General features: G+C 45.9%; 37 pseudogenes; all 37 read left to right on the top strand.

Annotated features, from left to right (window-relative positions):
- Nucleotides 1-744: 744 nt before the first annotated feature.
- LOC120984375 lies at nt 745-863 on the top strand (annotated as a pseudogene).
- Nucleotides 864-1,436: 573 nt separating this feature from the next.
- On the top strand, nt 1,437-1,555 carry LOC120984366 (annotated as a pseudogene).
- A 57-nt stretch (nt 1,556-1,612) lies between these two features.
- On the top strand, nt 1,613-1,731 carry LOC120984373 (annotated as a pseudogene).
- A 221-nt stretch (nt 1,732-1,952) lies between these two features.
- Nucleotides 1,953-2,071, top strand: LOC120984344 (annotated as a pseudogene).
- Nucleotides 2,072-2,129: 58 nt separating this feature from the next.
- LOC120984380 lies at nt 2,130-2,248 on the top strand (annotated as a pseudogene).
- A 5,703-nt stretch (nt 2,249-7,951) lies between these two features.
- Nucleotides 7,952-8,070, top strand: LOC120984360 (annotated as a pseudogene).
- Nucleotides 8,071-8,125: 55 nt separating this feature from the next.
- On the top strand, nt 8,126-8,244 carry LOC120984377 (annotated as a pseudogene).
- Nucleotides 8,245-8,301: 57 nt separating this feature from the next.
- LOC120984357 lies at nt 8,302-8,420 on the top strand (annotated as a pseudogene).
- A 57-nt stretch (nt 8,421-8,477) lies between these two features.
- LOC120984354 lies at nt 8,478-8,596 on the top strand (annotated as a pseudogene).
- Nucleotides 8,597-8,652: 56 nt separating this feature from the next.
- On the top strand, nt 8,653-8,770 carry LOC120984381 (annotated as a pseudogene).
- Nucleotides 8,771-8,827: 57 nt separating this feature from the next.
- On the top strand, nt 8,828-8,946 carry LOC120984353 (annotated as a pseudogene).
- A 233-nt stretch (nt 8,947-9,179) lies between these two features.
- On the top strand, nt 9,180-9,298 carry LOC120984363 (annotated as a pseudogene).
- Nucleotides 9,299-9,355: 57 nt separating this feature from the next.
- On the top strand, nt 9,356-9,475 carry LOC120984361 (annotated as a pseudogene).
- A 57-nt stretch (nt 9,476-9,532) lies between these two features.
- LOC120984352 lies at nt 9,533-9,651 on the top strand (annotated as a pseudogene).
- Nucleotides 9,652-9,708: 57 nt separating this feature from the next.
- Nucleotides 9,709-9,827, top strand: LOC120984351 (annotated as a pseudogene).
- A 55-nt stretch (nt 9,828-9,882) lies between these two features.
- On the top strand, nt 9,883-10,001 carry LOC120984350 (annotated as a pseudogene).
- A 57-nt stretch (nt 10,002-10,058) lies between these two features.
- Nucleotides 10,059-10,177, top strand: LOC120984349 (annotated as a pseudogene).
- Nucleotides 10,178-10,231: 54 nt separating this feature from the next.
- LOC120984370 lies at nt 10,232-10,349 on the top strand (annotated as a pseudogene).
- A 231-nt stretch (nt 10,350-10,580) lies between these two features.
- Nucleotides 10,581-10,698, top strand: LOC120984358 (annotated as a pseudogene).
- A 57-nt stretch (nt 10,699-10,755) lies between these two features.
- Nucleotides 10,756-10,874, top strand: LOC120984348 (annotated as a pseudogene).
- Nucleotides 10,875-10,931: 57 nt separating this feature from the next.
- LOC120984347 lies at nt 10,932-11,050 on the top strand (annotated as a pseudogene).
- Nucleotides 11,051-15,737: 4,687 nt separating this feature from the next.
- On the top strand, nt 15,738-15,856 carry LOC120984365 (annotated as a pseudogene).
- A 45-nt stretch (nt 15,857-15,901) lies between these two features.
- Nucleotides 15,902-16,020, top strand: LOC120984378 (annotated as a pseudogene).
- A 231-nt stretch (nt 16,021-16,251) lies between these two features.
- Nucleotides 16,252-16,370, top strand: LOC120984346 (annotated as a pseudogene).
- Nucleotides 16,371-16,591: 221 nt separating this feature from the next.
- LOC120984374 lies at nt 16,592-16,709 on the top strand (annotated as a pseudogene).
- Nucleotides 16,710-16,766: 57 nt separating this feature from the next.
- On the top strand, nt 16,767-16,885 carry LOC120984371 (annotated as a pseudogene).
- A 227-nt stretch (nt 16,886-17,112) lies between these two features.
- LOC120984345 lies at nt 17,113-17,231 on the top strand (annotated as a pseudogene).
- Nucleotides 17,232-17,289: 58 nt separating this feature from the next.
- On the top strand, nt 17,290-17,408 carry LOC120984364 (annotated as a pseudogene).
- Nucleotides 17,409-23,110: 5,702 nt separating this feature from the next.
- Nucleotides 23,111-23,229, top strand: LOC120984359 (annotated as a pseudogene).
- Nucleotides 23,230-23,274: 45 nt separating this feature from the next.
- On the top strand, nt 23,275-23,393 carry LOC120984368 (annotated as a pseudogene).
- A 58-nt stretch (nt 23,394-23,451) lies between these two features.
- Nucleotides 23,452-23,570, top strand: LOC120984362 (annotated as a pseudogene).
- A 752-nt stretch (nt 23,571-24,322) lies between these two features.
- Nucleotides 24,323-24,441, top strand: LOC120984382 (annotated as a pseudogene).
- Nucleotides 24,442-24,498: 57 nt separating this feature from the next.
- Nucleotides 24,499-24,616, top strand: LOC120984376 (annotated as a pseudogene).
- Nucleotides 24,617-24,672: 56 nt separating this feature from the next.
- LOC120984379 lies at nt 24,673-24,791 on the top strand (annotated as a pseudogene).
- A 57-nt stretch (nt 24,792-24,848) lies between these two features.
- Nucleotides 24,849-24,967, top strand: LOC120984367 (annotated as a pseudogene).
- Nucleotides 24,968-25,024: 57 nt separating this feature from the next.
- Nucleotides 25,025-25,143, top strand: LOC120984355 (annotated as a pseudogene).
- A 57-nt stretch (nt 25,144-25,200) lies between these two features.
- On the top strand, nt 25,201-25,318 carry LOC120984369 (annotated as a pseudogene).
- Nucleotides 25,319-25,402: the final 84 nt, after the last annotated feature.

The following is a 25,402-nucleotide window of genomic DNA, read 5'->3' as shown; positions in this document are numbered from 1 at the left end:
TAACCCCTGCGACGCCGGAATTCCGAATTTAAGTCAGGACGTACCGGTACGCCCTTGGTCCTTAAGGACTCGGGAAATAGGGCGTACCGGTACGCCCTGCGTCCTTAAGGGGTTAAGGCTTCGCAAGTACCAGCTTGTGAGACTGGTTGGGAATCCCTTGTTCCGTTGACGTTTTTTCTTACTTTTATTTATCATAAAAAAAGCACAATGGATTGCAGTAGGGTGTTTGTCAACGGTTATTCTAAGCTGAATGTACCTGCACTCGTCAGATCGCAGAAGAAAAGCAGTTTAAGGCTTGGCAAGTACCAGCTTAGGAGACTGGTTGGGAATCCCTTGTTCCTTTGACTTTTTTTCTTACTTTTATTTATCATAAAAAAAGCACAATGGATTGCAGTAAGGTGTTTGTCAACGGTTATTCTAAGCTGAATGTACCTGCACTTGTCAGATCGCAGAAGATAAGCAGCTTAATGCTTGACAAGTACCAGCTTGGGAGACTGGTTGGGAATCCCTTGTTCCGTTGACTTTTTTTCTTACTTTTATTTATCATAAAAAAAGCACAATGGATTGCAGTAGAATGCTTGTCAATGGTTATTCTAAGCTGAATGTACCTGCACTCGTCAGATCGCAGAAAATAAGCAGCTTAAGGCTTGGCAAGTACCAGGTTGGGAATCCCTTGTTTTGTTGACTTTTTATTATTACTTTTATTTATCATAAAAAAGCACAATGGATTGCAGTAGGGTGTTTGTCAACGGTTATCCTAAGCTGAATGTACCTGCACTCGTCAGATCGCAGAAGATAAGCAGCTTAAGGCTTTGCAAGTACCAGCTTGGGAGACTGGTTGGGAATCCCTTGTTCCGTTGACTTTTTTTCTTACTTTTATTTATCATAAAAAAAGCACAATGGATTGCAGTAGGGTGCTTGTCAACGGTTATTCTAAGCTGAATGTACCTGCACTCGTCAGATCGCAGAAGATAAACAGCTTAAGGCTTGGCAAGTACCAGCTTGAGAGTCTGGTTGGGAATCCCTTGTTCCGTTGACTTTTTTTCTTACTTTTATTTATCATAAAAAAAGCACAATGGATTGCAGTAGGGTGTTTGTCAACGGTTATTCTAAGCTGAATGTACCTGCACTCGTCAGGTCACAGAAGATAAGCAGCTTAAGGCTTGGCAAATACCAGCTTGGGAGACGGGTTGGGAATCCCTTGTTCCGTTGACTATTTTTCTTACTTTTATTTATCATAAAAAAAGCACAATGGATTGCAGTAGGGTGCTTGTCAACGGTTATTCTAAGCTGAATGTACCTGCGCTCGTCAGATCGCAGAAAATAAGCAGCTTAAGGCTTGGCAAGTACCTGTTTGGGAATCCCTTGTTCCGTTGACTTTTTTTATTACTTTTATTTATCATAAAAAAAGCACAATGGATTGCAGTAGGGTGTTTGTCAACGGTTATTCTAAGCTGGATGTACCTGCGCTCGTCAGATCGCAAAAGATAAGCAGCTTAAGGCTTGGCAAGTACCAGCTTGGGAGACTGGTTGGGAATCCCTTGTTCCGTTGACTTTTTTAATTACTTTTATTTATCATAAAAAAAGCACAATGGATTGCCGTAGGGTGTTTGTCAACGGTTATTCTAAGCTGAATGTACCTGCACTCGTCAGATCGCAGAAGATAAGCAGCTTAAGGCTTGGCAAGTACCAGCTTGGGAGACTGGTTAGGAATACCTTGTTCTGTTTACTTTTTTTCTTACTTTCATTTATCATAAAAAAAGCACAATGGATTGCAGTAGTGTGCTTGTCAACGGTTATTCTAAGCTGAATGTACCTGCACTCGTCAGATCGCAGAAGATAAGCAGCTTAAGGCTTGGCAAGTACCTGGAAGGGAATCCCTTGTTCCGTTGACTTTTTTTATTACTTTTATTTATTATAAAAAAAGCACAATGGATTGCAGTAGGGTGTTTGTCAACGGTTATTCTAAGCTGAATGTACCTGCACTCATCAGATCGCAGAAGATAAGCAGCTTAAGGCTTGGCAAGTACCAGCTTGGGAGACTGTTTGGGAATCCCTTGTTCCGTTGACTTTTTTTCTTACTTTTATTTATCAGGAAAAAAAGCACAATGGATTTCAGAAGGGTGCTTGTCAATGGTTATTCTAAGCTGAATGTACCTGCACTCGTCAGATTGCAGAAGATAAGCAGCTTAAGGCTTGGCAAGTACCAGCTTGGGAGACTGGTTGGGAATCCCTTGTTCCGTAGACTTTTATTTATCATAAAAAAAGCACAATGGATTGCAGTAGGGTGTTTGTCAATGGTTATTCCCTTACGTCCTAACCAGTGGCACAAATGGGGTATTCTGCCCCTGTGGACTGGTTAGGACAGGTGGAATTTTAATGAAACAATCAAATAAAAAACAGTGGCATGCACACGCCCTCCCTGCCCCCAATAAAGAGGGGTGTGACCCTCCAAACCATGTGTTTTTTTCTGTGTTTTTTTCTGTCCTGCGGACAGGACGGGACGGGTGGTGCACTCCTCCATCCCTACGGTGGAGAGAGTGTTTGTTTTTTCCCCCCATTTTTTTCATCTCGGGGGTCTTATTTTGTTCCCTTGGGAGCGGCTCCGCTCCCCCGGTGCGGCGGAGGATGTCCTCCGGTTTATGCCGTTCTATGCCGCTCTTTGCCGCCCTTATTGTTAGCCATGCTCTCCTACCTTCTCTGTGGATGAAGCTCCAGGTTAGCTGGGTGCTGGAGCGGCGGTGGCGGCGTCCCGCATGTTCGGCCGGGCGCCGCCTTCCGGCGGAAGTGACGTCGGGTGACGTCACTTCCGGGTTTTCGCTCCGGCCGATTGAGCTTCGGCCGGAGGTGTATTTTTTACGTTATGAGGCCGTGGGGGGCCTTTCAAATGCTTCAGGGTCCCTCTTGGATCCTAAACATATAGTTTTGTCTTTTAGTTTTTTCTTTTAAATAAGATATAAACTCAGAGGTTTACCCCGCCCCTTTGTGGGCGGGGCTTCCTTTTTTTGGCGCCAACCAACCCTATTTAAACTGGATGAAGCTCCAGGTTCAGTCTCCTGGAGCGCAGCTTGCTGTCAACCTTGAGTGTGGTTTGGTGCTAGAGTGTTGTTACCTCTGTGCTGAAAAACTTCTTTGTGTGCTGATTTATATAGAGCTTGCTAGGATCTTCTGGGTAAAGGTCCTGAAGCTTGCGATTAAGCACTGTTTTCTTGAATTTTGCTAAGTTCATGTCTCTTTTTAAATTTCAGCCATGTCGTCTACCGGTGACGGTGAGCGAGAGCCCAGCAGGAAGTCCGCGGGCAAGACTGTCAGATTGTCCTGGAGGACTCTTACGACTTCTCCCGGTGCCCATCCTGCAGGGCCAAGACCCTCCCCCCGCTGGAGCCATCTGTCCACGACGTGGTCGATTGGGTGAAGGGGTACAAGGAGTCCAACATGACCCAGGTCAACGCCTCCATTCAGGAATTGAAGAGTGCCCTGGTCTCCAAGCGTCATCGTCCCTCCTCCCCCCATCGTGCTATGGAGGTCTCGGGGGCTCAAGAGGCGAGAGAGGGTTCAGCCTCTTCCTCCTCGGATGAGGAGGATGGTTTTGCATATTTTTTCCCGCTGGAGAAGGCCCAGCGACTACTAAAATCCGTCCGGTCGGGGGACCAGGACGTTGATCCGGGGGAAGCCTCATCCTCTGCCTCTAGGGGGCCTAGGGCCTTTAAAGCGGATGATTCTCTCCTATCTCTGATGAAAACAGAGTGGAGAAAGCCAGAGAAAGGTCCAGTGTTGACCAAAAGGTTCAAGGCGGTGTTCCCGGTTAAAGAGGATCAGGTATCGTCCTGGGGGCCTGTCCCTAAAGTGGACATGGCCATAGCAAAGTTATCCAGAAGGACCCTGATCCCTTCAGACGACGGGTCAAGTTTGCTGGACCCGATGGACCGGAAGGCGGACTGCGCCCTTAGGCGCACTTACTCCTCGGCCTCCGCTTCCGCCTCAGTCGCAATTTCCTCGTCCGAAGTGGCGAATTTTCTGAGATCTAGATTTTCGCAAATCCAGTCTGACCTGGACCAAGGGGTTTCTAGGGACGACATTCTGGCCTCATGTAAGACGGCCAGCCTAGCCATTGACTTCTTGTGTGACGCAGCTCCACAACAACTGAAGTTGGCATCCAAGACCATGGCCCTTTCAACCGCGGGCAGGCGTCCGCTGTGGTTGAAACCTTGGAAGGCCGATACGGCCTCAAAACATAACCTCTGTGCCATGGCATATGAACCCGGCAAACTGTTTGGTGCAGAGCTTGACCACATAATGGAGGGGCTGTCGGACAAGAAGGGCAAGTCCCTTCCCCAGCAGTCCTTTCGTGGTCGGGGCAGGGGGTATAGTTCCAGAGCGGAACCGCAACCCAGACCCCAGAGGAATTGGGGTTCCCGTAGAGGAGGAAGATCCTCTCGGGGTTCTAGACCCCCCAAGAAGTCCTCGGCGCTCTGATTGCGGGCCTCCTCGAGGCTCTTGGTATTTAGCCGGTCTGACTGGAGATCTCGGGCTCCCTTCTCCCCACATTCCCGTAGGCGGCCGCCTACATCACTTTCTACCTTGTTGGCAGGATCATATCCAGGACAGTTGGGTCCTGCGTGTAATTTCGCATGGCTACCTTGTAGACTTGAGCAGTTTGCCTCTGGACAAGTTTGTTCAGACAAGGCTTCTTCCCAGCAACAAACAGAAGATTCTAGAAACCTACGTGCTAGAATACTTCCAGAAGGGGGCCTTAGAAGAGGTTCCTCTCCAAGAGAGGGGAACAGGTATCTACTCCCCAGTTTTCCTGGTACCCAAGAATACCGGAGGTTGGAGGATGATTATAGATCTGAGGTTCTTCAACCGTTTCATAAAACAAAAGAAGTTCCGTATGGAAACTATCCAGTCAGTGACCAATCTTCTTATGCCGGGAGATTTCTTGGCAACCTTAGACCTCAAGGATGCTTATCTCCATATTCCCATCCATCCTGGGTCCAGAAGATTCTTAAGGATCGCGGTAAACATCGGGGGGGTCCTAAAACATTTTCAGTTTGTGGCCCTCCCATTTGGGATTTCTTCAGCCCCACACACTTTCACCAAAGTAGTGGTCTCTGTGGTGGCCGCTCTAAGGCTTCAGGGCCTGAGCATAGTTCCATACCTGGACGACTGGCTCCTCAGAGCTCCTTCCCAAGCGATCCTGTCCCAACACATCCAACAGGCTGTTACATTCCTACATCAGTTAGGATGGATAATCAATTGGGACAAATCCCAACTCCAACCAGCCACCTCGGTAAGGTTCCTGGGGTTCATGGTGGATTCAATCAGGATGACAATTCATCTCACTCCCGAAAGAAGGCAATCCGTGCAACAAACAGCCCGTTCTCTCTCTGTACCAAAACAGGTAACAATTCGAACGTGGATGAGGATGTTGGGACTAATGTCTTCAACCGCAGAGGCGGTACCTTGGGCATTATGGCACTTACGTCCGCTCCAGTCGGAAGTATTAGCCAAGTGGAATCACAGTCCGGTGGGACTCAATTCCGTGCTCTCCCTGCCTTACAAAGTCCGATCCTCTCTGAGGTGGTGGTCCCACCTCATGGACGGCAAGTCCCTGATCCAACCCTCTTGGATCATACTTACTTCAGACGCATCCCTAGTAGGCTGGGGTGCGCATCTTCAGGACAAGACAGTCCAGGGAACTTGGACACCTCAGGAGAGGTTATTGTCATCAAATCTCCTGGAGATCAGAGCAATCAGACTAGCTCTTCTTCATTTTGCTCCCATCATTCGAGGGAAGGCAGTAAAGGTACAGTCAGACAGCATGACCGCTGTACTGTATATCAACAAGCAGGGAGGCACGAGGTCACAAAGTCTCCTGAGAGAGATAGGTGTGATTTTGGATTGGGCAGAACTGAACCTCACCCACTTATCAGCCGTTCACATTCGCGGAGTTCACAATGTGATTGCGGATCGTCTGAGCCGAGGTCTTCCAACCGGAGAATGGTCACTCCATCCAGAGGTCTTCAAGGACATAACGCTCAGGTGGGGCATGCCAGAGATCGATCTCATGGCAACGAGGTTCAACACCAAGGTGGAGAAGTATTGCTCCCTTTACAGGGAGGACAACCCGGTGGCAATAGATGCACTGTCAATCCCATGGAGGTTCAGGCTGGCCTACATCTTCCCTCCAATTTCCTTGATACCAAGGGTCTTGATGAAGATCAGGCAGGACCAAGCGTCAGTTATCGCCATTATCCCATACTGGCCGAAAAGAGCTTGGTTTACCCAACTCTTACAGATGAGTCGGGGTCAATTTCTGAGGCTTCCCCCAGAGAGAGTACTGGTGTCGGGGGGCACCCAGGTCTCCTCAAATCTTCTAATGTTCAACCTGACGGCCTGGAGGTTGATAAGTCCCTTCCAGGGATAGAAGGGCTATCGGGGTCTGTCTTGAGAACCCTGGAGCACTCCAGATCAGAAGCTACCAATAAGGCCTACTCCAGAATCTGGAAGATCTTTTCATCCTGGTGTACAAGACATCAGCAAAGATCCGCTGAAGCTTCCATCCCGATGATCCTCCAATTTCTTCAGGACGGTCTGGACAGGGGGCTATCACCAGCTACCCTTAAAGTGCAGATTTCAGCTATCTCTGCTTGTCTAAACAGAGCTATTTCTCAAGACCCCCTTATCAAGAGATTCCTGAAGGGAGCCTCAAGATTAAAGCCTACAGTAATCAGACCTATCCCGGCCTGGGATTTGTCGGTCGTGCTCAGGGGGTTATCATCTCCCCCCTTTGAGCCCCTAGAGGAGGCGGGATTCAGGTTCCTGACCTGGAAGATCACCTTCTTGTTAGCTGTTACCTCTGCAAAACGAGTTGGGGAACTCCAGGCTTTTTCTGCCTTTGAGCCATATACAAAGTTCCTACAGGATCGGGTACTTCTAAAATTTCTACCTACCTTCATTCCAAAGGTTCCTTCCTTTGACAACATCAATCAGGTGATCTCCCTACCAACTTTGGCTCCACCCGCCTCCTCTGAGGAAAGAGGGCTCCATACCCTCGATATTGCGAGATGTCTTAGGATTTACCTGGAACGCTCCAAGGTTTTTAGGAAGGATGAAAACCTCCTTATCCTTTTTTCCGGTACCCATAAGGGGAGGAAAGCCTCTAAGCCCTCCATCAGTCGTTGGATTAAAGAGGCAATTCGGGAGTCTTATATGTCTCAGGGCTCGGAGCCCCCTGAATTTTTAAGGGCCCACTCTACTCGAGCAGTGGCCACTTCTTTTGCAGAGAGAAGCTCGATCCCATTGGATGTGATCTGTAAGTCAGCTTCTTGGAGTTCTCACTCCACTTTTATCTCACACTATAGAGTGGATACCAGAATACATAGTTATTCCTCATTTGGCCGGACAGTGTTATCGTCCGCCAGGCATGAGGACCCTCCCATGGGGGTTTCTACTTGCTAAATCCCCATTTGTGCCACTGGTTAGGACGTAAGGGAATCGTTAATTTCTAACGATAATTTGTTTTCCCTTAGTCCTAACAGTGGCACACAAATTTCCCCCCCTATGTTTATTAATTGTGATTATGTTTGTCTACTTGTAATTACACATGGTTTGGAGGGTCACACCCCTCTTTATTGGGGGCAGGGAGGGCGTGTGCATGCCACTGTTTTTTATTTGATTGTTTCATTAAAATTCCACCTGTCCTAACCAGTCCACAGGGGCAGAATACCCCATTTGTGCCACTGTTAGGACTAAGGGAAAACAAATTATCGTTAGAAATTAACGATTCTAAGCTGAATGTACCTGCACTCGTCAGATCGCAGAAGATAAGCAGCTTAAGGCTTGGCAAGTACCAGCTTGGGAGACTGGTTGGGAATCCCTTGTTCCGTTGACTTTTTTTCTTACTTTTATTTATCATAAAAAAAGCACAATGGATTGCAGTAGGGTGCTTGTCAACAGTTATTCTAAGCTGAATGTACCTGCACTCGTCAGATCGCAGAAGATAAGCAGCTTAAGGCTTGGCAAGTACCAGCTTGGGAGACTGGTTGGGAATCCCTTGTTCTGTTGACTTTTTTCTTACTTTTATTATCATAAAAAAAGCACAATGGATTGCAGTAGGGTGCTTGTCAACGGTTATTCTAAGCTGAATGTACCTGCACTCGTCAGATCGCAGAAGATAAGCAGCTTAAGGCTTGGCAAGTACCAGCTTGCGAGACTGGTTGGGAATCCCTTGTTCCGTTGACTTTTTTTATTACTTTTATTTATCATAAAAAAAGCACAATGGATTGCAGTAGGGTGCTTGTCAACGGTTATTCTAAGCTGAATGTACCTGCACTCGTCAGATCGCAGAAGATAAGCAGCTTAAGGCTTGGCAAGTACCAGCTTGGGAGACTGGTTGGGAATCCCTTGTTCCGTTGACTTTTTTTCTTACTTTTATTTATCATAAAAAAAGCACAATGGATTGCAGTAGGGTGCTTGTCAACGGTTATTCTAAGCTGAATGTACCTGCACTCGTCAGATCGCAGAAGATAAGCAGCTTAAGGCTTGGCAAGTACCAGCTTGGGAGACTGGTTGGGAATCCCTTGTTCCGTTGACTTTTTTTATTACTTTTATTTATCATAAAAAAAGCACAATGTTTGCAGTAGGGTGTTTGTCAACGGTTATTCTAAGCTGAATGTACCTGCACTCGTCAGATCGCAGAAGATAAGCAGCTTAAGGCTTGGCAAGTACCAGCTTGGGAGACTGGTTGGGAATCCCTTGTTCGTTGACTTTTTTTATTACTTTTATTTATCATAAAAAAAGCACAATGGATTGCAGTAGGGTGCTTGTCAACGGTTATTCTAAGCTGAATGTACCTGCACTCGTCAGATCGCAGAAGATAAGCAGCTTAAGGCTTGGCAAGTACCAGCTTGGGAGACTGGTTGGGAATCCCTTGTTCCGTTGACTTTTTTTCTTACTTTTATTTATCATAAAAAAAGCACAATGGATTGCAGTAGGGTGCTTGTCAACGGTTATTCTAAGCTGAATGTACCTGCACTCGTCAGATCGCAGAAGATAAGCAGCTTAAGGCTTGGCAAGTACCAGCTTGAAGGACTGGTTGGGAATCCCTTGTTCCGTTGACTTTTTTTATTACTTTTATTTATCATAAAAAAAGCACAATGGATTGCAGTAGGGTGTTTGTCCACGGTTATTCTAAGCTGAATGTACCTGCACTCGTCAGATCGCAGAAGATAAGCAGCTTAAGGCTTGGCAAGTACCAGCTTGGGAGACTGGTTGGGAATCCCTTGTTCCGTTGACTTTTTTAATTACTTTTATTTATCATAAAAAAAGCACAATGGATTGCAGTAGGGTGTTTGTCAACGGTTATTCTAAGCTGAATGTACCTGCACTCGTCAGATCGCAGAAGATAAGCAGCTTAAGGCTTGGCAAGTACCAGCTTGGGAGACTGGTTGGGAATCCCTTGTTCCTGTTGACTTTTTTTCTTACTTTTATTTATCATAAAAAAAGCACAATGGATTGCAGTAGGGTGCTTGTCAACGGTTATTCTAAGCTGAATGTACCTGCACTCGTCAGATCGCAGAAGATAAGCAGCTTAAGGCTTGGCAAGTACCAGCTTGGGAGACTGGTTGGGAATCCCTTGTTCCGTTGACTTTTTTTCTTACTTTTATTTATCATAAAAAAAGCACAATGGATTGCAGTAGGGTGCTTGTCAACGGTTATTCTAAGCTGAATGTACCTGCACTCGTCAGATCGCAGAAGATAAGCAGCTTAAGGCTTGGCAAGTACCAGCTTGGGAGACTGGTTGGGAATCCCTTGTTCCGTTGACTTTTTTATTACTTTATTTATCATAAAAAAAGCACAATGGATTGCAGTAGGGTGTTTGTCAACGGTTATTCTAAGCTGAATGTACCTGCACTCGTCAGATCGCAGAAGATAAGCAGCTTAAGGCTTGGCAAGTACCAGCTTGGGAGACTGGTTGGGAATCCCTTGTTCCGTTGACTTTTTTTCTTACTTTTATTTATCATAAAAAAAGCACAATGGATTGCAGTAGGGTGCTTGTCAACGGTTATTCTAAGCTGAATGTACCTGCACTCGTCAGATCGCAGAAGATAAGCAGCTTAAGGCTTGGCAAGTACCAGCTTGGGAGACTGGTTGGGAATCCCTTGTTCCGTTGACTTTTTTTACTTTTATTTATCATAAAAAAAGCACAATGGATTGCAGTAGGGTGCTTGTCAACGGTTATTCTAAGCTGAATGTACCTGCACTCGTCAGATCGCAGAAGATAAGCAGCTTAAGGCTTGGCAAGTACCAGCTTGGAGACTGGTTGGGAATCCCTTGTTCCGTTGACTTTTTTTATTACTTTTATTTATCATAAAAAAAGCACAATGATTGCAGTAGGGTGTTTGTCAACGGTTATTCTAAGCTGAATGTACCTGCACTCGTCAGATCGCAGAAGATAAGCAGCTTAAGGCTTGGCAAGTACCAGCTTGGGAGACTGGTTAGGAATCCCTTGTTCGTTGACTTTTTTTATTACTTTTATTTATCATAAAAAAAGCACAATGGATTGCAGTAGGGTGCTTGTCAACGGTTATTCTAAGCTGAATGTACCTGCACTCGTCAGATCGCAGAAGATAAGCAGCTTAAGGCTTGGCAAGTACCAGCTTGGGAGACTGGTTGGGAATCCTTGTTCCGTTGACTTTTTTTCTTACTTTTATTTATCATAAAAAAAGCACAATGGATTGCAGTAGGGTGTTTGTCAACGGTTATTCTAAGCTGAATGTACCTGCACTCGTCAGATCGCAGAAGATAAGCAGCTTAAGGCTTGGCAAGTACCAGCTTGGGAGACTGGTTGGGAATCCCTTGTTCCGTTGACTTTTTTTATTACTTTTATTTATCATAAAAAAAGCACAATAGATTGCAGTAGGGTGCTTGTCAACGGTTATTCTAAGCTGAATGTACCTGCACTCGTCAGATCGCAGAAGATAAGCAGCTTAAGGCTTGGCAAGTACCAGCTTGGGAGACTGGTTGGGAATCCCTTGTTCCGTTGACTTTTTTTCATCATAAAAAAAGCACAATGGATTGCAGTAGGGTGTTTGTCAACGGTTATTCTAAGCTGAATGTAACTGCACTCGTCAGATCGCAGAAGATAAGCAGCTTAAGGCTTGGCAAGTACCAGCTTGGGAGACTGGTTGGGAATCCCTTGTTTCTTTGACTTTTCTTAGGGTAACATACCCTTGGTACCAACAATGAATTTACTTCGAGTAGTCAGGACTAAAAGAGAACAGGGAGGGTTTCTAGATAAAACACGCGAAATTAAGTCTCTCATTGAGACCGAGGGGGGACTGGGATTGGAAACGATAAATCCAGGAGGACTCTTTTTGAAGAATCCTTCTATCCCAGTCTCCCCCCCTCTCCGGGAAAGGGACAACCTCCAAAACTGAAAAACGAACCGAACTCAGATCACCCCTATGGCAGCTATTAACATGATGGGCCACAGGGGTATCCTTAGATTTCCTAATATCATTTAGATGCTCACACATCCTTCTTCGTAGCTCCCTTTTAGTCTTGCCAATGTAGTCAAGAGGACAGCTACATTGGCAGATGTAAACGACCCCTTTGGTCTTGCAATTTGCAAAGTCGCGGATGGTAAAAGGCCGTTGGGTCACGGAGCAGGTAATTGTTTTTGAAGGATTGATGAAATTGCAGGCTTTACATGATCCACATTTAAAGACTCCGAGAGGCCTACGATCCAGCCAAGTGCCCATCCTCTTAGGGCCCTCATAGTGGCTATGCACTAGGCGATCTCGTAGGCTTCTTCCTTTACGGTAGGTAATCTGAGGATAATTCTTGATTACCTGAGTTAGGTCAGGGTCCATGGTTAGGATTGCCCAATGCCTTCTCAGTATGGATACTACCTCTCGGTTCCCAGAATCAAAGGTGGAGATCAGGCGTATAGGATTCCCACTAGTATCCTTTTGTCTGGGTATTAGAAGCTCTTCTCTCCTCCTTGATTCTGCGAACTGGAAAGAATCCCTCAAAATCTTAGAAGGGTAACCCCTCTCGTTTAGTCTTTCTCTAAGTTTACCTGCCTCTTGATAGAAATTACCTCCTGACGAACAATTCCTGCGAACCCGCAAGTATTGTCCCCTAGGGATCCCTTTTTTGACGGCGGTAGGGTGGTGGCTCTCCCAGTGAAGGATGCTATTGGTGGCTGTGGGCTTTCTAAAAACAGATGTGTTAAGAATGCCCTCTGTTTTTGTGACCACAACGTCCAGAAAGGTGATCCGTTCTAGATGGGTTTCACAGGTAAATCTTAGACCGAACTCATTGAGATTGAGGGAGTCAACAAAATTATGGAAAGTTGTAATAGTCCCCTCCCAGATCAGAAAAACATCGTCGATGTAGCGAGTCCAAAAGGAGATGTTCTCGCTCCACCACGGATGTTGATCGGGAAAAATGACACTGTCCTCCCACCAGCCCAGGAGGAGATTCGCATAGGTGGGGGCACAGGAATTCCCCATTGCGGTCCCCCTGAGCTGGTGGTAGAAGGAGCCATTAAACAAAAAATAATTATGCGTGAGGGTGTATTCCAAAAGTTTTAGGATAAAGGCATTATGTGCACCAAACTGGGTTCCTCTTGAGTTAAGGAAATAATTTACGGCTTCTATTCCTTTGTTGTGTGGAATCGAGGTATAAAGCGATTCCACATCAACGCTTGCTAGGATGCTGTTAGAATTTACTGTGAGGGTTTCGATTTTGCGAAGGAAGTCCATTGTGTCACGGGTGAAAGATGGTAGACTCGAGACGAAATCACGAAGGACCTTATCAAGGTAAATTCCGCTATGATGTGTTAATGAGTCAATACCCGACACAATGGGACGCCCTTTTAGAGGATGTAGCCCCTTATGGATCTTAGGCAAACAATAAAAGGTAGCTGTTTGAGGATTTTTTGAAAAGAGGAAATCAAACTCAGTTTTACTAATGACACCTTGTTGTAGGCCCTGACTGAGAACTCCCAGAAGGTCTACACGGAAAGAGTCAGTAGGGTCCGCGGCCATTTTTCTATAGTTGTTTTTATCATTCAATAATGATAAGCACATTGATTGGTATTTATGATGGTCCATCAGTACCAGGTTGCCACCCTTGTCAGACTGTTTAATAATTAGCTCCTTATTACTTTCCAGGTTTTTCAAAGCCTGGAACTCAGATGTTGAAAGATTAGAGTAAAGAGGAACATCCTGTAATTTTTCAATGTCTTGGATGACAAGGCGCAGAAAGATCTCAATGTGTTCAGTGCTGACCGGGGGTGGCAGTCTGGTACTTCTTGGTCGTAGTTCCGTAAAGGGACCTTTACCCGCGACCCTAGTTCCTTCATCCCAGAGCTCCATTAGATTTTGGAAGTCGGGGAAATCCTCTGAGCTGAGACCTAGATCCAAACAAGTTTTTTTGTCACAGTTCTTAAAAAATTTGTGCCATTTTAATTTCCTAGCAAATAAATTGAGGTCTTTTACCCAGGTAAATGTATCATGTTTTGTTGTCGGTACGAATGATAGCCCTTTCTGGAGTAGGCTAATCTCCGCCGCCGTCAACTTATATTCTGAAAGATTTATTACCTGTAGTTGATCCTTTAATTGTTTCGACTGCGGTCCCTTAATTGGTACGAGGCCTGGCCCTTGGCTAAAAAAGAGGAGGAAGATGATGAAGAAGATGCAGCCGGGTTGAGATCTACAGTAGGGGCTGTGGCAACAATATTGTTTTGAGGTAAGCCTTGATAGGGGGTGAACTGAGATTGATTCTCCATTTGTGTATGACTTTGGGGTCCTGATGGTCCTGGCATTTTTTTGCCATAACCACGCCCCCCCCCAGTAGTTGCCTCTCTGTCCCCTTGTTCCTCTCCATCTCTGACCTGACCCTCTCGTTCTCGAATAACGACCTCCTCTAATGGTTCCTCTCATCTGGGAATAACCAGTAATTTCGGAGTCAGAAAAATCCTGATCAGACGATGATACTTCTGAATCAGTTACTGGGTTTTTAGTATTTATAAAGGTATAAGCTTTGTTATCCCTAAATTCGCCCAGGTCTTTAATAAATTGACGATGCTTTCTCTCCTTGATGAGGTTCTGAAATCTTTCAACAGCTGATTGCAGAGAAGATTCCCTTTTATCAAAATCGGGGTCTGCTTTCAGTTTCAACGCTGACTCAATGAGTTCCTTGAGTTTCAATGTCGTGCTTTCAAAAATCTGTTTTTCCTCATCAAGGAGAAGGGCCATCAACTTCAAAGAGCTGTTGGTGATCTCCTGTTCCCACTTAGATACGAACTCTGGAGATTGGACACGTTCAGCGGGTCTAAGGGGGATACGCAGGCCTCTTGGTACTATCTTATGCTCCAAATAATTTTCAAAAGACTTTATTTCCCACCACGACTTAATGTTGTCCTTGTATCCCTGATACAGATCTTTAAAGACAATTTTACAGCTGGTCGACGAAGTCAGTCCAGCAACCTCCCTGTCTGAAAAAATATCCTTGACCTCATTGATAAGATCCTCAGTAAAAACCGTACCCATCAAGAAACTGGCCATACTTAGTATCAAACACAATTACCAATTAATTAGATTATTTAGAAGATTCCTTATCACTTAGATTTGTAACATGTTCATTTATTAATTTAGTGACTTTTAAAATTACCTTTATTGATCGACGTGCGGGTATAGGTATGTATATACCAACAGACAATGCTACAATTCAAAAGAATTATATATAAGTTACTTTTGACTGGGGAGTAGCAACCCCTCAACATACATTAGTGACACACAGATAGTCTAGATACTTGGTAGTTCGAGGAATGAAGACATGTACTGCGGTAGGGCAGGGCAGACAATTGCTTACCCTAGATGCCCTAACGTCTGCTCAGCCCAGGGTCGCCCCCTGATGGTGGGAGTTCCCTGTCCCCGAACCTAGGGCTAACGAATCCCTAGATCGACCCTATCCAGGGAAAAAGTATTGGATACACAAAAACTGTTAAAAAAAGGCCCATAAAGCCGCAAGTGGAAGGTGTTCCAAAGATATGGAATGACCACCTGCCCACTCGGGGCATACACCGGAATTAATCAGGATAAGAGGAGCGGAGAGAGGGGGTAGATTTATAAGATAGCACACAATCCTCTCACAATAACAATAACACGTACGTTTTCATATGCCCATCCTAATACAAAAACCTCGACGCGTTTCACCTGAAACGAGGCAGGTTCATCAGGAGGTGGATAGGTACTTGGACATAGTCCAGGGATGGTAAAAATAAAACCTGAGACTGAAAAATATGATAATAAATGTGGGTCTATACTTAGCTATAGATGCTTCAGAGAAACGGGGAAGTAGAAGCTCAATGGCTACCAGGCGGCACGATAAGCCCCCATCACAGAATACCTAGAATGGTGTAATAGGATACAAGTGGTAAGTTACATCTCATATAATAAAGTAAAGTGGAGGTGGTCACAGCTTCAAAGTCACAGTCACAGTTCTTAAAGCAGGAAGGACTTACATGATAGTGATACTGGCAATGTTACCCCCCTCTCAGCTAGCCTGCTCAGAGGTCCACTCGTCAGATCGCAAAAGATAAGCAGCTTAAGGCTTGGCAAGTACCAGCTTGGGAGACTGGTTGGGAATCCCTTGATCCGTTGACTTTTTTTCTTACTTTAATTTATCATAAAAAAAGCACAATGGATTGCAGTAGGGTGCTTGTCAACGGTTATTCTAAGCTGAATGTACCAGCACTCGTCAGATCGCAGAAGATAAGCAGCTTAAGGCTTGGCAAGTACCAGCTTGGGAGACTGGTTGGGAATCCCTTGTTCCGTTGACTTTTTTTTATCATAAAAAAAGCACAATGGATTGCAGTAGGGTGCTTGTCAACGGTTATTCTAAGCTGCATGTACCTGCACTCGTCAGATCGCAGAAGATAAGCAGCTTAAGGCTTGGCAAGTAACAGCTTGGGAGACTGGTTGGGAATCCCTTGTTCCGTTGACTTTTTTTCTTACTTTTATTTATCATAAAAAAGCACAATGGATTGCAGTAGGGTGCTTGTCAACGGTTATTCTAAGCTGAATGTACCTGCACTCGTCAGATCGCAGAAGATAAGCAGCTTAAGGCTTGGCAAGTACCAGCTTGGCAGACTGTTGGGAATCCTTTGTTCCGTTGACTTTTTTTCTTACTTTTATTTATCATAAAAAAAGCACAATGGATTGCAGTAGGGTGTTTGTCAACGGTTATTCTAAGCTGAATGTACCTGCACTCGTCAGATCGCAGAAGATAAGCAGCTTAAGGCTTGGCAAGTACCAGCTTGGGAGACTGGTTGGGAATCCCTTGTTCCGTTGACTATTTTTCTTACTTTTATTTATCATAAAAAAAGCACAATGGATTGCAGTAGGGTGCTTGTCAACGGTTATTCTAAGCTGAATGTACCTGCGCTCGTCAGATCGCAGAAAATAAGCAGCTTAAGGCTTGGCAAGTACCTGTTTGGGAATCCCTTGTTCCGTTGACTTTTTTTATTACTTTTATTTATCATAAAAAAAGCACAATGGATTGCAGTAGGGTGTTTGTCAACGGTTATTCTAAGCTGATGTACCTGCACTCGTCAGATCGCAGAAGATAAGCAGCTTAAGGCTTGGCAAGTACCAGCTTGGGAGACTGGTTGGGAATCCCTTGTTCCGTTGACTTTTTTAATTACTTTAATTTATCATAAAAAAAGCACAATGGATTGCAGTAGGGTGTTTGTCAACGGTTATTCTAAGCTGAATGTACCTGCACTCGTCAGATCGCAGAAGATAAGCAGCTTAAGGCTTGGCAAGTACCAGCTTGGGAGACTGGTTAGGAATACCTTGTTCTGTTTACTTTTTTTCTTACTTTATTTATCATAAAAAAAGCACAATGGATTGCAGTAGGGTGCTTGTCAACGGTTATTCTAAGCTGAATGTACCTGCACTCGTCAGATCGCAGAAGATAAGCAGCTTAAGGCTTGGCAAGTACCAGCTTGGACTGGTGGAATCCCTTGTTCCGTTGACTTTTTTTATTACTTTTATTTATCATAAAAAAAGCACAATGGATTGCAGTAGGGTGTTTGTCAACGGTTATTCTAAGCTGAATGTACCTGCACTCGTCAGATCGCAGAAGATAAGCAGCTTAAGGCTTGGCAAGTACCAGCTTGGGAGACTGGTTGGGAATCCCTTGTTCCGTTGACTTTTTTTCTTACTTTTATTTATCAGAAAAAAAAGCACAATGGATTGCAGAAGGGTGCTTGTCAATGGTTATTCTAAGCTGAATGTACCTGCACTCGTCAGATCGCAGAAGATAAGCAGCTTAAGGCTTGGCAAGTACCAGCTTGGGAGACTGGTTGGGAATCCCTTGTTCCGTAGACTTTTATTTATCATAAAAAAAGCACAATGGATTGCAGTAGGGTGTTTGTCAATGGTTATTCTCTTACGTCCTAACCAGTGGCACAAATGGGTATTCTGCCCCTGTGGACTGGTTAGGACAGGTGGAATTTTAATGAAACAATCAAATAAAAAACAGTGGCATGCACACGCCCTCCCTGCCCCAATAAAGAGGGGTGTGACCCTCCAAACCATGTGTTTTTTTCTGTGTTTTTTTCTGTCCTGCGGACAGGACGGGACGGGTGGTGCACTCCTCCATCCCTACGGTGGAGAGAGTGTTTGTTTTTTCCCCCCCTTTTTTTCATCTCGGGGGTCTTATTTTGTTCCCTTGGGAGCGGCTCCGCTCCCCCGGTGCGGCGGAGGATGTCCTCCGGTTTATGCCGTTCTATGCCGCTCTTTGCCGCCCTTATTGTTAGCCATGCTCTCCTACCTTCTCTGTGGATGAAGCTCCAGGTTAGCTGGGTGCTGGAGCGGCGGTGGCGGCGTCCCGCATGTTCGGCCGGGCGCCGCCTTCCGGCGGAAGTGACGTCGGGTGACGTCACTTCCGGGTTTTCGCTCCGGCCGATTGAGCTTCGGCCGGAGGTGTATTTTTTACGTTATGAGGCCGTGGGGGGCCTTTCAAATGCTTCAGGGTCCCTCTTGGATCCTAAACATATAGTTTTGTCTTTTAGTTTTTTCTTTTAGATAAGATATAAACTCAGAGGTTTACCCCGCCCCTTTGTGGGCGGGGCTTCCTTTTTTTGGCGCCAACCAACCCTATTTAAACTGGATGAAGCTCCAGGTTCAGTCTCCTGGAGCGCAGCTTGCTGTCAACCTTGAGTGTGGTTTGGTGCTAGAGTGTTGTTACCTCTGTGCTGAAAAACTTCTTTGTGTGCTGATTTATATAGAGCTTGCTAGGATCTTCTGGGTAAAGGTCCTGAAGCTTGCGATTAAGCACTGTTTTCTTGAATTTTGCTAAGTTCATGTCTCTTTTTAAATTTCAGCCATGTCGTCTACCGGTGACGGTGAGCGAGAGCCCAGCAGGAAGTCCGCGGGCAAGACTGTCAGATTGTCCTGGAGGACTCTTACGACTTCTCCCGGTGCCCATCCTGCAGGGCCAAGACCCTCCCCCCGCTGGAGCCATCTGTCCACGACGTGGTCGATTGGGTGAAGGGGTACATGGAGTCCAACATGACCCAGGTCAACGCCTCCATTCAGGAATTGAAGAGTGCCCTGGTCTCCAAGCGTCATCGTCCCTCCTCCCCCCATCGTGCTATGGAGGTCTCGGGGGCTCAAGAGGCGAGAGAGGGTTCAGCCTCTTCCTCCTCGGATGAGGAGGATGGTTTTGCATATTTTTTCCCGCTGGAGAAGGCCCAGCGACTACTAAAATCCGTCCGGTCGGGGGACCAGGACGTTGATCCGGGGGAAGCCTCATCCTCTGCCTCTAGGGGGCCTAGGGCCTTTAAAGCGGATGATTCTCTCCTATCTCTGATGAAAACAGAGTGGAGAAAGCCAGAGAAAGGTCCAGTGTTGACCAAAAGGTTCAAGGCGGTGTTCCCGGTTAAAGAGGATCAGGTATCGTCCTGGGGGCCTGTCCCTAAAGTGGACATGGCCATAGCAAAGTTATCCAGAAGGACCCTGATCCCTTCAGACGACGGGTCAAGTTTGCTGGACCCGATGGACCGGAAGGCGGACTGCGCCCTTAGGCGCACTTACTCCTCGGCCTCCGCTTCCGCCTCAGTCGCAATTTCCTCGTCCGAAGTGGCGAATTTTCTGAGATCTAGATGTTCGCAAATCCAGTCTGACCTGGACCAAGGGGTTTCTAGGGACGACATTCTGGCCTCATGTAAGACGGCCAGCCTAGCCATTGACTTCTTGTGTGACGCAGCTCCACAACAACTGAAGTTGGCATCCAAGACCATGGCCCCTTTCAACCGCGGGCAGGCGTCCGCTGTGGTTGAAACCTTGGAAGGCCGATACGGCCTCAAAACATAACCTCTGTGCCATGGCATATGAACCCGGCAAACTGTTTGGTGCAGAGCTTGACCACATAATGGAGGGGCTGTCGGACAAGAAGGGCAAGTCCCTTCCCCAGCAGTCCTTTCGTGGTCGGGGCAGGGGGTATAGTTCCAGAGCGGAACCGCAACCCAGACCCCAGAGGAATTGGGGTTCCCGTAGAGGAGGAAGATCCTCTCGGGGTTCTAGACCCCCCAAGAAGTCCTCGGCGCTCTGATTGCGGGCCTCCTCGAGGCTCTTGGTATTTAGCCGGTCTGACTGGAGATCTCGGGCTCCCTTCTCCCCACATTCCCGTAGGCGGCCGCCCTACATCACTTTCTACCTTGTTGGCAGGATCATATCCAGGACAGTTGGGTCCTGCGTGTAATTTCGCATGGCTACCTTGTAGACTTGAGCAGTTTGCCTCTGGACAAGTTTGTTCAGACAAGGCTTCTTCCAGCAACAAACAGAAGATTCTAGAAACCTACGTGCTAGAATACTTCCAGAAGGGGGCCTTAGAAGAGGTTCCTCTCCAAGAGAGGGGAACAGGTATCTACTCCCCAGTTTTCCTGGTACCCAAGAATACCGGAGGTTGGAGGATGATTATAGATCTGAGGTTCTTCAACCGTTTCATAAAACAAAAGAAGTTCCGTATGGAAACTATCCAGTCAGTGACCAATCTTCTTATGCCGGGAGATTTCTTGGCAACCTTAGACCTCAAGGATGCTTATCTCCATATTCCCATCCATCCTGGGTCCAGAAGATTCTTAAGGATCGCGGTAAACATCGGGGGGGTCCTAAAACATTTTCAGTTTGTGGCCCTCCCATTTGGGATTTCTTCAGCCCCACACACTTTCACCAAAGTAGTGGTCTCTGTGGTGGCCGCTCTAAGGCTTCAGGGCCTGAGCATAGTTCCATACCTGGACGACTGGCTCCTCAGAGCTCCTTCCCAAGCGATCCTGTCCCAACACATCCAACAGGCTGTTACATTCCTACATCAGTTAGGATGGATAATCAATTGGGACAAATCCCAACTCCAACCAGCCACCTCGGTAAGGTTCCTGGGGTTCATGGTGGATTCAATCAGGATGACCATTCATCTCACTCCCGAAAGAAGGCAATCCGTGCAACAAACAGCCCGTTCTCTCTCTGTACCAAAACAGGTAACAATTCGAACGTGGATGAGGATGTTGGGACTAATGTCTTCAACCGCAGAGGCGGTACCTTGGGCATTATGGCACTTACGTCCGCTCCAGTCGGAAGTATTAGCCAAGTGGAATCACAGTCCGGTGGGACTCAATTCCGTGCTCTCCCTGCCTTACTAAGTCCGATCCTCTCTGAGGTGGTGGTCCCACCTCATGGACGGCAAGTCCCTGATCCAACCCTCTTGGATCATACTTACTTCAGACGCATCCCTAGTAGGCTGGGGTGCGCATCTTCAGGACAAGACAGTCCAGGGAACTTGGACACCTCAGGAGAGGTTATTGTCATCAAATCTCCTGGAGATCAGAGCAATCAGACTAGCTCTGCTTCATTTTGCTCCCATCATTCGAGGGAAGGCAGTAAAGGTACAGTCAGACAGCATGACCGCTGTACTGTATATCAACAAGCAGGGAGGCACGAGGTCACAAAGTCTCCTGAGAGAGATAGGTGTGATTTTGGATTGGGCAGAACTGAACCTCACCCACTTATCAGCCGTTCACATTCGCAGAGTTCACAATGTGATTGCGGATCGTCTGAGCCGAGGTCTTCCAACCGGAGAATGGTCACTCCATCCAGAGGTCTTCAAGGACATAACGCTCAGGTGGGGCATGCCAGAGATCGATCTCATGGCAACGAGGTTCAACACCAAGGTGGAGAAGTATTGCTCCCTTTACAGGGAGGACAACCCGGTGGCAATAGATGCACTGTCAATCCCATGGAGGTTCAGGCTGGCCTACATCTTCCCTCCAATTTCCTTGATACCAAGGGTCTTGATGAAGATCAGGCAGGACCAAGCGTCAGTTATCGCCATTATCCCATACTGGCCGAAAAGAGCTTGGTTTACCCAACTCTTACAGATGAGTCGGGGTCAATTTCTGAGGCTTCCCCCAGAGAGAGTACTGGTGTCGGGGGGCACCCAGGTCTCCTCAAATCTTCAAATGTTCAACCTGACGGCCTGGAGGTTGATCAGTCCCTTCCAGGGATAGAAGGGCTATCGGGGTCTGTCTTGAGAACCCTGGAGCACTCCAGATCAGAAGCTACCAATAAGGCTACTCCAGAATCTGGAAGATCTTTTCATCCTGGTGTACAAGACATCAGCAAAGATCCGCTGAAGCTTCCATCCCGATGATCCTCCAATTTCTTCAGGACGGTCTGGACAGGGGGCTATCACCAGCTACCCTTAAAGTGCAGATTTCAGCTATCTCTGCTTGTCTAAACAGAGCTATTTCTCAAGACCCCCTTATCAAGAGATTCCTGAAGGGAGCCTCAAGATTAAAGCCTACAGTAATCAGACCTATCCCGGCCTGGGATTTGTCGGTCGTGCTCAGGGGGTTATCATCTCCCCCCTTTGAGCCCCTAGAGGAGGCGGGATTCAGGTTCCTGACCTGGAAGATCACCTTCTTGTTAGCTGTTACCTCTGCAAAACGAGTTGGGGAACTCCAGGCTTTTTCTGCTTTGAGCCATATACAAAGTTCCTACAGGATCGGGTACTTCTAAAATTTCTACCTACCTTCATTCCAAAGGTTCCTTCCTTTGACAACATCAATCAGGTGATCTCCCTACCAACTTTGGCTCCACCCCCGCCTCCTCTGAGGAAAGAGGGCTCCATACCCTCGATATTGCGAGATGTCTTAGGATTTACCTGGAACGCTCCAAGGTTTTTAGGAAGGATGAAAACCTCCTTATCCTTTTTTCCGGTACCCATAAGGGAGGAAAGCCTCTAAGCCCTCCATCAGTCGTTGGATTAAAGAGGCAATTCGGGAGTCTTATATGTCTCAGGGCTCGGAGCCCCCTGAATTTGTAAGGGCCCACTCTACTCGAGCAGTGGCCACTTCTTTTGCAGAGAGAAGCTCGATCCCATTGGATGTGATCTGTAAGTCAGCTTCTTGGAGTTCTCACTCCACTTTTATCTCACACTATAGAGTGGATACCAGAATACATAGTTATTCCTCATTTGGCCGGACAGTGTTATCGTCCGCCAGGCATGAGGACCCTCCCATGGGGGTTTCTACTTGCTAAATCCCCATTTGTGCCACTGGTTAGGACGTAAGGGAATCGTTAATTTCTAACGATAATTTGTTTTCCCTTAGTCCTAACAGTGGCACACAAATTTCCCCCCCTATGTTTATTAATTGTGATTATGTTTGTCTACTTGTAATTACACATGGTTTGGAGGGTCACACCCCTCTTTATTGGGGGCAGGGAGGGCGTGTGCATGCCACTGTTTTTTATTTGATTGTTTCATTAAAATTCCACCTGTCCTAACCAGTCCACAGGGGCAGAATACCCCATTTGTGCCACTGTTAGGACTAAGGGAAAACAAATTATCGTTAGAAATTAACGATTCTAAGCTGAATGTACCTGCACTCGTCAGATCGCAGAAGATAAGCAGCTTAAGGCTTGGCAAGTACCAGCTTGGGAGACTGGTTGGGAATCCCTTGTTCCGTTGACTTTTTTTCTTACTTTTATTTATCATAAAAAAAAAAACAATGGATTGCAGTAGTGTGCTTGTCAACAGTTATTCTAAGCTGAATGTACCTGCACTCGTCAGATCGCAGAAGATAAGCAGCTTAAGGCTTGGCAAGTACCAGCTTGGGAGACTGGTTGGGAATCCCTTGTTCTGTTGACTTTTTTTCATCATAAAAAAAGCACAATGGATTGCAGTAGGGTGCTTGTCAACGGTTATTCTAAGCTGCATGTACCTGCACTCGTCAGATCGCAGAAGATAAGCAGCTTAAGGCTTGGCAAGTACCAGCTTGGGAGACTGGTTGGGAATCCCTTGTTCCGTTTACTTTTTTTATTACTTTTATTTATCATAAAAAAAAGCACAATGGATTGCAGTGGGGTGCTTGTCAACGGTTATTCTAAGCTGAATGTACCTGCACTCGTCAGATCGCAGAAGATAAGCAGCTTAAGGCTTGGCAAGTACCAGCTTGGGAGACTGGTTGGGAATCCCTTGATCCGTTGACTTTTTTTCTTACTTTTATTTATCATTAAAAAAAAAACAATGGATTGCAGTAGTGTGCTTGTCAACAGTTATTCTAAGCTGAATGTAACTGCACTCGTCAGATCGCAGAAGATAAGCAGCTTAAGGCTTGGCAAGTACCAGCTTGGGAGACTGGTTGGGAATCCCTTGTTCCGTTTACTTTTTTTATTACTTTTATTTATCATAAAAAAAAGCACAATGAATTGCAGTAGGGTGTTTGTCAACGGTTGTTCTAAGCTGAATTTACCTGCACTCGTCAGATCGCAGAAGATAAGCAGCTTAAGGCTTGGCAAGTACCAGCCTGGGAGCTGGTTGGAATCCCTTGTTCCGTTGACTTTTTTTATTACTTTTATTTATCATAAAAAAAAGCACAATGGATTGCAGTAGGGTGCTTGTCAACGGTTATTCTAAGCTGAATGTACATGCACTCGTCAGATCGCAGAAGATAAGCAGCTTAAGGCTTGGAAAAGTACCAGCTTGGGAGACTGGTTGGGAATCCCTTTGTTCCGTTGACTTTTTTTCTTACTTTTATTTATCATAAAAAAAGCACAATGGATTGCAGTAGGGTGCTTGTCAACGGTTATTCTAAGCTGAATGTACCTGCACTCGTCAGATCGCAGAAGATAAGCAGCTTAAGGCTTGGCAAGTACCTGCAATGGAATCCCTTGTTCCGTTGACTTTTTTTATTACTTTTATTTATCATAAAAAAAGCACAATGGATTGCAGTAGGGTGCTTGTCAACGGTTATTCTAAGCTGAATGTACCTGCACTCGTCAGATCGCAGAAGATAAGCAGCTTAAGGCTTGGCAAGTACCAGCTTGGGAGACTGGTTGGGAATCCCTTGTTCCGTTGACTTTTTTTCTTACTTTTATTTATCATAAAAAAAGCACAATGGATTGCAGTAGGGTGCTTGTCAACGGTTATTCTAAGCTGAATGTACCTGCACTCGTCAGATCGCAGAAGATAAGCAGCTTAAGGCTTGGCAAGTACCAGCTTGGGAGACTGGTTGGAATCCCTTGTTCCGTTGACTTTTTTTATTACTTTATTTATCATAAAAAAAGCACAATGGATTGCAGTAGGGTGCTTGTCAACGGTTATTCTAAGCTGAATGTACCTGCACTCGTCAGATCGCAGAAGATAAGCAGCTTAAGGCTTGGCAAGTACCAGCTTGGGAGACTGGTTGGGAATCCCTTGTTCCGTTGACTTTTTTTCTTACTTTTATTTATCATAAAAAAAGCACAATGGATTGCAGTAGGGTGCTTGTCAACGGTTATTCTAAGCTGAATGTACCTGCACTCGTCAGATCGCAGAAGATAAGCAGCTTAAGGCTTGGCAAGTACCAGCTTGGGAGACTGGTTGGGAATCCCTTGTTCCGTTGACTTTTTTTCTTACTTTTATTTATCATAAAAAAAGCACAATGGATTGCAGTAGGGTGCTTGTCAACGGTTATTCTAAGCTGAATGTACCTGCACTCGTCAGATCGCAGAAGATAAGCAGCTTAAGGCTTGGCAAGTACCAGCTTGGGAGACTGGTTGGGAATCCCTTGTTCCGTTGACTTTTTTTCTTACTTTTATTTATCATAAAAAAAGCACAATGGATTGCAGTAGGGTGTTTGTCAACGGTTATTCTAAGCTGAATGTACCTGCACTCGTCAGATCGCAGAAGATAAGCAGCTTAAGGCTTGGCAAGTACCAGCTTGGAGACTGGTTGGGAATCCCTTGTTCCGTTGACTTTTTTTCTTACTTTTATTTATCATAAAAAAAGCACAATGGATTGCAGTAGGGTGTTTGTCAACGGTTATTCTAAGCTGAATGTA

The sequence above is a fragment of the Bufo bufo genome, unplaced genomic scaffold (assembly GCF_905171765.1).
Source record: "Bufo bufo unplaced genomic scaffold, aBufBuf1.1, whole genome shotgun sequence".
NCBI classification, from domain to species: Eukaryota; Metazoa; Chordata; class Amphibia; order Anura; family Bufonidae; genus Bufo; species Bufo bufo.
The sequence above is the reverse complement of the archived record's forward strand: the minus strand, read 5'-3'. Positions and strand labels throughout refer to the sequence as shown.